Source organism: Marmota marmota, unplaced genomic scaffold (genome assembly GCF_001458135.2).
Source record: "Marmota marmota marmota unplaced genomic scaffold, marMar, whole genome shotgun sequence".
NCBI classification, from domain to species: Eukaryota; Metazoa; Chordata; class Mammalia; order Rodentia; family Sciuridae; genus Marmota; species Marmota marmota.
Genome location: NW_026000169.1, coordinates 10,072,800 through 10,084,821, shown reverse-complemented (window position 1 = coordinate 10,084,821; position 12,022 = coordinate 10,072,800).

The window sequence follows — 12,022 nt, the reverse complement described above, 5'->3', positions numbered from 1 at the left end:
GCCGCGGGGCGATTTGCTGAATAAGCAGTTACCCTCCGTGCGACAAACCTCTCGCGTTTGAGTCCCCGTAGCCGATCCTCGTGCGATGGAAATCCTTCCTCCAGGTTCCGGAGCACCCCACTATTGCTGGAAATTCCTAACAAGATATCCTTTAGCCGTCCTGACTTGTCATACTCCCACACAGTGAAGCAGCACACGGGGGTAATGCACTCCCCTCGCCGCCATCTTCCAAATCCTCGCCGCCATCTTCCAAATCCTGATTGATTATTAGTACAAATAAATTTAATATTTGTAATGATCTAAAAAATTAGTGTTAATTAGCACTTCTCACTGGCCAACATGAAAGAACTTTCTAGGATGAGTCTTTTATTTCAAAGTTAAACTAACCACATCATTTTTGTAGCAAGTAATGAATGAATGTTGTAAAGCTTTCGATGTGTAAATTTACTGATTTTTCTTGTCTTTTCTTTCTTATACTAGCAGGATTAAATCAAATATTTCTTCTCATTTCCTTACCAGTGAAGAAAAGAAGTTCTTAGATTGGTAACTATTAGGCCTTTATGTTTAATGGACATTAGCAGTCTATTGTGAAAGATCAAGAAAGATGAGAGTTTAAGAGATTTAGAAAAGAGAGATCTCAGACTGTAAGGAAATTAAGAACCCTAGTTCCCTTTGCCCTGCTCTGTGGCTCCACTGGGTAGAGGCAGCCAGCCCTCAGAGTACATAACATCATGATTTACCTATGCATGATTTACTCATTCACTAAGTTTCCCAGCTTTCAGAGAGCTTCCCCTACCTGCAAAGCTACAGAAGCAGAGATCTCCCCAACTTCAAGAGACCATTACTCATTTAAGCAATAAGAACATCTACAACTACAATGGTAGACTCAAAATCAGAGACCCAATTCTTAGGTTCCAGGTACTACATAAGCCCTCTGAATTCTGATGAAACTGTAGAAGGAAGAGGGGGAAGGGTTGAAGGAGAAAAAAGGAAATGTAAAAAACTGAAATATTATCCAAGATAGAGTCTACTTGTCCTGTCTACTTGTCAGCGATGGGGTATCAAAGTCAAAAATTAAGCTGTGCTAAAAGTAAGAAAGTAATGTATTTTGCACACTTGAGTTGACAAACTGATTCAAATATATACCTTAAATCTGAGTGAGGATATTGGATCCCAATATTAAGCTCCCATAGTCATATAAAACCAATCAGAGTCAACCTTAGCATTTGGTCATTTGGTCCCAAATCATATTTTCAAGAAATCTTCTGTACTGAGATAAATAAATGAGTCTCATTCCTCTAATTCCTATTAGAGGAAGAGAGTTAGGAATTGAGACACTACTCTTGAACAATTTCCAAATGCTCTGATATTAGAATTTATATTTCTCAAAGTCTCTTTACTTCTAATAGATTCAAATTAAGGAAGTTTCTACTAACTAGCACAAGAAAAGAGTTCACAATGTATATCTGATGACAATAAATATGATATATAAATAAAACATTATTGAGGATTCAACACATGTCCCAAGATAGTGAAAGCTTATAAGCATTGTTTCATTAATTTTCTAAGAATCTCTATAAAGCATGTCTCTTACCATCCCTACTTTACGAAAGAGAAAACTGAAAGGAGGCAAGAATAAGAATCTTGGTTTCATGAATCACAGCTAGATACTGGAAGTCAGTCCCAAACACAGTTTTATCTTATGCCACAGCCCTTATCATTTTTTACTAAAGTGTACAGCCCAATGAAATAAGTACATTTGGCCTTGTAGATTATAAAGGAGATTCTGAAAAACAAAATTGTTCAGTTAATAGATAGGAGTATTAATCACAAGTGCTAGTATAAAAAAATATAAATATTTATTATTTATAGAACTCTTGCCCTTCTAAGGAAGATGTATCCTTAAGAGGACCTATGGTTTATTCAAAAGTAAGTTATTCTCCATAGAATGGTCATTTCCAATATTGAAGATAGTGTTCATTGATGCATATAAGAAATTCATACTTGGAGATGCTGAGACAACATTGCTCTGGCTAAGAACAGAAACCAGAATTTGTATATATAGAGAGACAATGTTGATGTAGAAATAAGTCAATCAAGCAAGCATAAAATGGAAATTTAGTTGAAATAAATGTCTAATAAATAATATTAATAAACTTCTGTGTAATAAGGCATGGATCTTTGTCCCTGTCTATCTATGAAACAAGTTAAATCAACTTTACTAGCCAATACTTTTGTAATTGGTATTTATTTTTTTATGTGTGACAACATATAATTGAGTTTTGCTTCATAAAAAAAGGGAATGAGATCAAAGGTGGCTTAAAGGTAGCTCCTGTTACCTTCAGATTAAAACATAATGTAACAAATTAAGAAATTTAAAATATCTTCATAAAAGAGAAGGGTGACATAAGTAGAAAAAGCATCAAACACAAATAAACAAAGATCTATTAAGTTCACATGTAATTTAAATAAATTTAAATTTAAATGAAGACATACACCATGTTCATGGATGAAATGATTTAATATAGTAAACATTTTGATTCTCCTGAAAATATATATAAAACCATCCTTTTAAAAAGTCTTTCAATAGAAATTTTATCCTTTTTAAAAAGCCAACAAATTCCATATTTTAAAATGTGAATTAATTTTTTTTGAATAGCTGATTCAATAACTTTTTTTAAAATATAAGAAGATATGAGAATTTTCCCTGCCACATATAAAACAGGTGTGTCTAAAACCCACCAAAAAAACCAGGTGATAATTTATAGCAACAGGCAAATACAAGTAAAAGTAAAAACCAATACAGAGCATGGCAATAGCCATGGGGGGGTATATGAGAATTTAAAATATGGTTAAGATGGCAACACCAAACAATGAGGAAAGCTAGGCTGTAAACAGCACTGGCAAAACAGGCTCACTATTTGGAGAAAAATAAAGCTAGACTACTACCTTGCCTCACATAAAAAGAGAATGCCAACTAAATTAAAGGATCTAAAGAGAAGGTAAAGTAAGTTAAAATCATAAGATGTAAGAAAGTATCTCTAGTGTATAATTCATGTTATATTGCTGCTATAACAAGTTACAATAAACTTAGTGGGTTAAACAATCAGAATTTATTTTCTTACTGTTTTGTGTCCGAATTTTATCATGGGTCATATCTGCCTAAGATCAAAGTCTTGGAGGGGATGTATTTCCTTTCTGAGTGTTCTATTCCCTTGCTTTTCCAGTTTCTTCTGTCCACCCACCTTCTTTGATTTATGACCCCTTTCCTCCATCTTCAAAGCCAGCAGCATAGCCTTTCTCTGACTGACCCTCCTTCTGGTTTTCCATCTCTTATTGTCTGACAAATTACAGCTGATAAAAGTTCTCTACTATTAAAGATTCCCATGACTAGATGAGGCCCCTCTGGGTAGACCAGGATGATCTCCCCCTTATCAAGATCCCAAACCTTAATTTTATCACCAAAGTCCCTTTTGTCACTCAAGGTAACATATTTACATATTCCATGGATTAAAATGGACATTTTTGAAGATCCATTATATCATCTGCCACAATGATCTCTGAGAATATTTTTATAACTTAGGCAAAACTAGGAAATGAATAAACTAGGAAAAGTTTCTTAAAATCCAAAAACACAAATGTAGTAAAAAGAATTAGTGGATTTGACTACATCACAATTAAATGTTTATATTCAATGAAGTAGACCATAAGCAAAGTTCACAAACAATTGACAAACTAGTTGCAAAGTCAAAATTTAGCAAAGGTTAGTACACAGAGAATACAAAGAGTCCTACCTTATCAGCAGTTACTCTAAATTTAAATGTGCTCAATAATTAAATTAAAAGTCGAAGATCAGCAGAATAAATTTGATAAGATTCAACTATATGCCCTCTACAAGGGACATGTTTAATTCAAAGACACCAACAGGTGGAAATAAAAAGATGCAAAATATTACATTGTAAAAACAGTAATCAAAGACAACTAGAGTGGTTATACTAAGATCAGGAAAAAAATATATTTTATGACAATAATTGTTCTTAGATACAAAGAAAGACATTTTAATGATAAATATGTATATATCCACCATATTTAATGATAAATATGTATATATCCACTATGTAATATTTATAGGTATAAATGCACCTAACAACAGAGCCCCAAAACAGATGCAAAATTAATAGAACTAAAGAAAGAAAAAAAATATTGCAACAATAATAGCTGGAGGATTTAATTTCCATTATTCAATACCAGAGAACAATGAGGAAAAAGGTAAATAAGGAAGTATAAGACTTGAAGATCCTATAAACCAACCAGATCTAAAGAGATCTATAGAAGACTTCACTCAACATCAGCAGAATACATGTTATTCTCAAGTGCATATGGAGCATTCTCCAAACGAAACCATATCATATACCATAAGCTTAGTCTCAGTAAAGGATTGAAATCACACTAAGTATGTTCACTGGCCACAATAAAATTAAAATACAAATCAGCAGTAGAAGGAAATGGAGGACTCAAAAAATGTAAAATTAAACAACAGACTTGAATGAAACATCAAGCAAAGAAAACTTAAGGGAAATTAGAAAATACATTGAGGAGAACACATATACCAAACACAACCTACCAAAACTTATGGTATGCAGCTTAAATCAGTATTTGGAGGGAAACGTATAGCAACAAGTAACCGTATTTTTAAAAATAAAAAGAAGAGAGGTCAGGGGATGCATCCTTGTGATAGAGTACTTACCTAGTATGCATGGTGCCCTGGATTTAATCCTCAGCATCACAAGGAGAAGGAGGTAAAGGGGAGCAGGAAAGGGGAAGGAGAAAGTAGAAGAGAAAAAGGAAGAGGAGGATCAGAAAGTAATAGTTCAAAATCATATCTTAAAATTTTCAGAAAAATCAGAGTAAACTAACCTAGAAGAAAGGAAATAAAAAAATACTTGAGTGAAATTAAAGGCCATAGAGAATTTAAAAATCAAAACCAAAAATTGGTTCATTGAGAATAAAGGCATTGGCAAAATTTTAGCTAATGCCATTGTTTGGATCTGGAGTACCACCCAAAAGCCCATGTGTTAAAATCTTATTCTCTGGTTTGGCACTATTGACAAGTGGTGGAAACATTAAAAAGTGGACCCTAGTGAGAAGTCTACTGGTCACTGAGGACCTGCCCTTGATGAGGATATTTGAGCCCAGCACCTTTCTCCTCTATTTGACTTCTCTGCCATGGGTGAATGACTTTTGCTTTACCACTCACTCCCTGACACATTGAACTCTTTCACCACAGGCCCAAAATGGAATAAGGCCAACCAACCATGGACTGAAATTTACCAAACTGTAAGCCGAAGTAAACTTTTTCTCTTTACAAGTTGATTATTTCAGTATTATTACAATAATAGAAAACTAATTAATACATCTAAACTAAGGAAGACTAAAAGATAAAACTTAGATTACTAAAATCAAGGATGAAAGAGAGGACATCAGTATCAACCAGAAAGCAATAAAAAGGATCATAAGAGAATATTGAACAATTGAATACGAACAAATTAGATAACCTGGATGAAATGGGACATATTTTTAGAGAGACACAAACCACCAAAACTGACTCAAGTAGGGACTGCAAACTGGAACAACCATTATGGAAAGTGGTATGGAGATTCCTTAGAAAACTTGGAATGAAACGACCAACATTTGACCTAGCTATCTATCCCACTCCTCAGTTTATCCCAAGGACTTCAAAGCAGCATACTACAGTGACACAGCCACTTCAATGCTTATAGCAGCTAAATTCACAGTAGCTAAACTATGAAACCAACCTTGGTGCCCTACAACAAATGAAAGGATAAAGAAAATGTGGTATATATACATGAAGAACTATTACTCAGCCTTAAAGAAGAATGAAATTATGGCATTTGCAGGTAAATGGATGGAACTGGACAATATAATGCTAAGTGAAATAAGCCAATCCCAAATAACTAAAGGCCAAATGTTTTCTCTGATATGTGGATGCTAATTCATATGGTGGCAGGGATAAGGAAGAATAGAGGTACTTTGAATTAGAGGGAAGCAAAGGGAGGGGAGGGGGTGTAGGGGTAAGAAGGACAGTGGAATCAATCAGACATTATTACCCTATGTGCATATATGATTACATGACCGATGTCCTTCTACATCATGCGCAACCAAAAGAATGAGAAGTTGTAGTCCATTTACGTATAATGTGTCAAAATGCATTCTACTGTCATGTATAACTAATTAGAACAAATTAAAAAAAGAAATAGAAACTCTGAATAGACCTATCAGAAGTAAATAAAATACATTAATAACTTTTTTAAAAAATATTGCCCACAAACAAGAGCCCACAGATGAATGGCTTTACTGGTAAACTCCACCAAAAGTTTACAGAAAAATTAACACTAATTTTCTAAAACCCTCCCAATATTAGAAGAATGGTAATATTTTCCAACTCCTTCCATAAAGACAGTATGACCTGGATATTAAAGTCAGACAAATATCCCACAAGAAAACTACAGACCGACATCTCTTTAAAATACAGATAGAAAAATCCTCAGTGAAACATTAGTAAATAGAATACAAAAACATGTATAAAGGATTATGCACTGTGATCAAGTGGGATTTATCCAAGAAGTATAAGGTTAATTTAATATACAAAAATAAATCTATTTAATATCATATTAATAGAATAAAAAAGAAAAAAAACTTGCGATCATACCAATTCATGTACCTAAAAGTACGACAAACTCTGACATCCTTTTATGATAAAAATACTCAAAAAAAATAAGAACATAGGGGAATTTTTCCCTATCCAATAAAATCCATCTATAAAAATCCCATAATCAGTATCATATTTAGAGATGAATGGCTCAAAGCTTTTCCCTTTCATTAAAAAAAAGATAAGGAAATCTCCTCTTGGAATTTCTACTTGAAATTATCTTGAAGGTTCTAACCAAGGAAATTAAACAAGAAAAAAAGAAGTGCATTCAGTTAGAAAGTAGGAAGAAAAGCTATCTATTTGTAGGTGACATGATCTTGTACATAGATAATCCTAAAACACCACACGTGTGCACATATGTACTCACACACACACACACACACACACAATTAAAGTGGATGAATGAGCTCTTTGGTTTTATAGAATTCAAGATCAGTATCCAAAAATCAATTGTATTTTTATAATCAACAATGAGTAATTTGAAAATAAAATTAAGAAAGTATTTTATTTGCAGTAGCATCCAAAAATGAAATCCTTAGGAATAAATCTAACAAAATGACTTACCTGAAAGCTATAAAGCATTGTTTAAAGAAATTAAAAAGACAAAGAGACATCTCATGTTTGTAGGTTGTAAGGCTTAATGATGTTCTTCAAACAGCCAAAATAATCTTTAAAAATATTTTGTGATTTTGGGGGTAAGGATATGTAGTTCAATGGAAGAGAATAGAAAATTCAGAAATCAACTCTCATATTTATGACCAATGATTTTCAATAAGGTTTCAAGACAACTTGATAGGAAAATAACAGTATTTTCAACAACGGAAGCTGGAATAACTAACTGGTCATCTACATGGAAAAGAATAAAGTTGAATCCCTGCATCACACTATATGCAAAAATTAACTTCAAATAGATCATAGACTTAAAGCTTAGACCTAAAACTATCAAAGTCTGAAAGAAACATAGGATTAAATCTTTGTGGCCTTGGATTAGGCAACATTTTTTTTTAGATATAATACCAAAAGTAAAGGTAAGAATATTCTGGATTTGATCAAAATTAAAAACTTTTCTGCTTTAATGGACCTACTAAGAAAATGAAAAAAAAGAGAATTTTAAGTAATGTCAGCCAGATTAGTATAGGACTTGTCATCCTTTCACAGAGACATCAATTTGAACAACTATCCATTCAAAAAAATCCTTCACAAGAACTATGGAAGATAGTGATAGATTACAGTATCTAGGTGTAGCAAAAAAAAATAAAGAAAGAAAGAAAATTGATGAGGGTAGAAATGATAGTTTACATTACCCACATCATTCTTCAATGGGGCAAACTCCCCAAACTAGGCAGCACAACACAGAGAGAGATATCCTCTTCATGGGATAAGAAAAGTAAATCAGTCGTCAGCTTTGCTGTGGATCCTGTACTAGGCCTGACCCAGAAAAACTTGGTACTAGTCCAATAGACTCAACTTCCAAAACCACCCCAGGCTTCAAATTGGTCCCACTGCTAGGCCAACCCCCATAGCCCAGATTCCAGACTGGCCCACCACCAGCTTGTTCTGGCTTTTATGCACTCGGGCTTCAGGTCTATGTAAGCCTCAGGTCAGAAGCCATAGCCCCAGACTCCACACTGGTACTTGTTGTCAAAACCTCCAGCTCTGTCGACACAGACCTGGACTTCAGGTTGAACTCAGATCCAAGATGGCACCTACATCCCCAAGCACCAATCCAGGACCCACAACTCAAGCTTCAGAAAAGCCCTCCACCAATTCAGACTCTTGGCCCACCAAAGTGAGGCCAATACCAGCTACTCTATGCCCCATCCGGGACCCCAGGAACTGGATCCATTCTAGTACATCAGGCCAGAATTGTGAAGGGCTTTCTCTACTGAACCCAGTCAGTGATAACTGGGTGATGTGCTTATTTATTCAAATATGCAGACATTACTCCAAAACCACAAGAATCACAAAAAAATCAAAGAAACATCTCACCACCAGGGAAGAAAATAAAGCAGCAATGACAACATAATGAATGGGAGAGCTTCAAACTACCAGAAGAACTATTCAAAATAACCCAGTTAAAGCTTTGTGAGCTACAAAGGAACACAGCAATACAACTAAACAAGATCAGAAAAATAATATATGAACAAAAAGAGATGTTGAACAAAGAGAGAGAAACCTTAAAAGAATCAAACAACTTCCAGAGCTGGAAAAAAATTCTGGAGCTGAAGAACACAATGACTGAACAACAACCAAAAAAATCTATACAGAACTTCAGCAGCAGACTCTACCAAGCAGAAGAAAGCATCAATTCTCCAGGAAGAAATAATCCTTGAGGCTCATGTGTTTAACAACAGAGCATCAAACAATGTGAGGCAAAAATTGATAAAACTTCAGGGAGAAAAAGATGAATCCACTATCATAGTTTGAGTTTTCAACACTCCTCTATCAGAAATGGATAATTCCATCAGGGAGAAAATTCTTAAAGACATAGTTTGAACCCACTGAATTTAACTGACACATACAGCCATCCAAGAGCTGCAGAACACACATTCTTCTTAAACTCACATAGAACTTCATCAAGATGACCACAGCCTAGACCATAAAACACACTTTGAAAAATTTAAAAGAGCAAAAATTATACAATGTCTACTCTCAAGTTACAGTGGAATTAAACTAGACTCAATAGGAGAAAGACAACTGGAAAAATCCCAAAATATATGGAGATTACCAACACACTCTCAATAACACATGTATTGAAGAATACATCAAAGAAGAAATTTTTAAATATTTTGAATTAAATGAAAACACAACTTATAGAAAAAGCAGTGCATAAAATGGATTTTGTAGCATTGAATGCATGTGTTAGAAATAAAAAAGATCCAAAAATCAGTGGTCTCAATTTTCACCTTAGGAAACTAGAGAAGAAGAGCAAATTAAGTTTGAAGTGAGCTGAAAAAAATACATAATAAGAATTGGAGCAGAAATCAATGAAATTGAAAACAGTTCATCAATAAAGAAAGTCAATGTAACCCAAAGCTGTTCTTTGAGAAGATCAATAAAATGGATAAGCCTTCAACTAGAACTAAGAAAAAAAATAAGACATGCATTACTAATATCAGAAAATCAACTATTCTGGAAAAGGCAAAACTATGGAAATGGTAAAAATAGACCAGTGGAAGGATGACTCGGTGTAACACAGAGGATCTTTAGGGCAGTTAAAATTCTGTCTGTGATATGATAATGTTGGGTACATCATCATAACAAATCATTATATATTTACCTAAACCCATAGAACACTAAGAATGAACTCTAATGTCAACTATGGATTTGGGATTCATATATAGGACTATGTGTCATGATGTATCAATATAGATTCATCAAATGTAACAAATACATCCAAAAAATATACCACGTATAACATATATGCCTGTGGTAGGAGAAGTTAACAATTGGGTAGGCTTTGCAAAATTGGAAACAACATAAATATCTAGCTTCTGATAGAAAGATAAAGAAAAAGTGGTATATCTATACATTGGAATATTATTCAACAATAAAAAGGAACAAATTATTGATATAGGCTACAATATGAGTGATGCTCTGAAACATTGTGGTAAGTAACTCAAGTCAGAAACAAAAAGTCACAAATTTTTATCCTATTTATCTGAAATATTCAGAATAGATATATGCACAGAGAAAATAATGTAGTCAGTGCCAGGACCTACAAGGAAGAATTGGAAGATGGAAAGTTATCGTTTAGAGATATAGAGATTCTTTGTGGTGTGATGAAAATGTTCTGTAAATAGGTAATGTTAATTGTTGACAACAAAGTTTACTGCTGAATTGTATACTTTAACATGTGAAATTATATGAATTATACATCCACAAAACCGCTATTTTATAAAGTTAATAGACAAAATTAGAACATCAGACAAAGTTATAAAAACCTGGATTCTAATCTACATGTTGTCATATTTTTATGACTTTGGACAAGTCTTTACTCTTCCTGGATTTGGTATCCCATCAGTGGAATGAAAAGTGATACAGAATGCCATCCATGCCTAACAATTTATGACTCTGTACCCCAGTCACTTCCTTTATCAAATTGACCTTTGCCCCACTGCCTTTGAAATCTAATACCATTACCCACCAGCTTTACTATTTGTACTTTATCTTATCTCCTCTACTAGAAAAGGGAGCTACACAAAGGAACACTTAGGCTTTTCTTGCATATGATAGAGATTCAATGAGTTTTTACATGTCTTCATACATTAAATTATTTATATCAGGAAGATACTGTATGAAATGAAGTAATCAGTCCAAAAAAAATCAATGATTTTTTGATTTTCATGTGACCAAAATATAGGATTGGTAATTTTTCCAACATTTAATACAAAGCTAATGACAATTTCTATAATAATAGAATTATCAGAGTTTTGATATATCAACTGTCTTTTTATGTAATACAGATGAGTTTCTATCCTATTTTAAAATAGATCACCTCTTCTACAATGACAGCTCCACTGATGTTGATATTAAACATGATGAAAATAGTCCAAAATGAAAAGAAGTAAAATGTTTAAACCAGTGTTATTTAATTGTAACTAATCAAGTTGTTAGTATTCCAGTAGGTGTCCGGAACCACATTGTTTTTAAGCAATAAAACCTCCCAACAAGAGACCTTAGTACAGTACACTATTATTAAATCTGCACTGAGAGGTTAGGCCACTGTTTTCCTGCAATCATTATTGAGTTTGCAAATTAAAAAAAAAAAATAGAAAATTATACAGTCCTTGTGGCTGTGTATCACTTTCCATAGTGTGTGTTTGACAAGCTGGAATTTTTTAGACAAAGAAGAGAGTTGAGTAATAAAATGTAATCAACTGCTTTCTTACTTTATTTTTTTTCTTAAATACAAAAGATAATTATCTGAAAACTAATCTTCAATTTTGAATTCTTTCCTCTTCTGATGAACTACATAATTTAACTCAAAAACGTTTATTCCTCATTAATAAAAATACAAAAGGAATTATTAGGAAAAATTAGTCCCTAACCTGCTAATATTTAACTATATAACCTCATAATCCCACTATACTCCCTTTTGATTGTGCATAATTACCAGTTTGGAATACCTGAGTCTATTTATAAATATAGAATTTAGAAAATTCTTTGTAAGTGATAAGAACAAACTGAGTAGCATTAAAACACTTAAAAACCTCTGCAAAATTAAATTTGGGGTAACTTAACTAGTAACTCCCGAGAACAGTTTTTATTCTATACATTTTGCATAATATG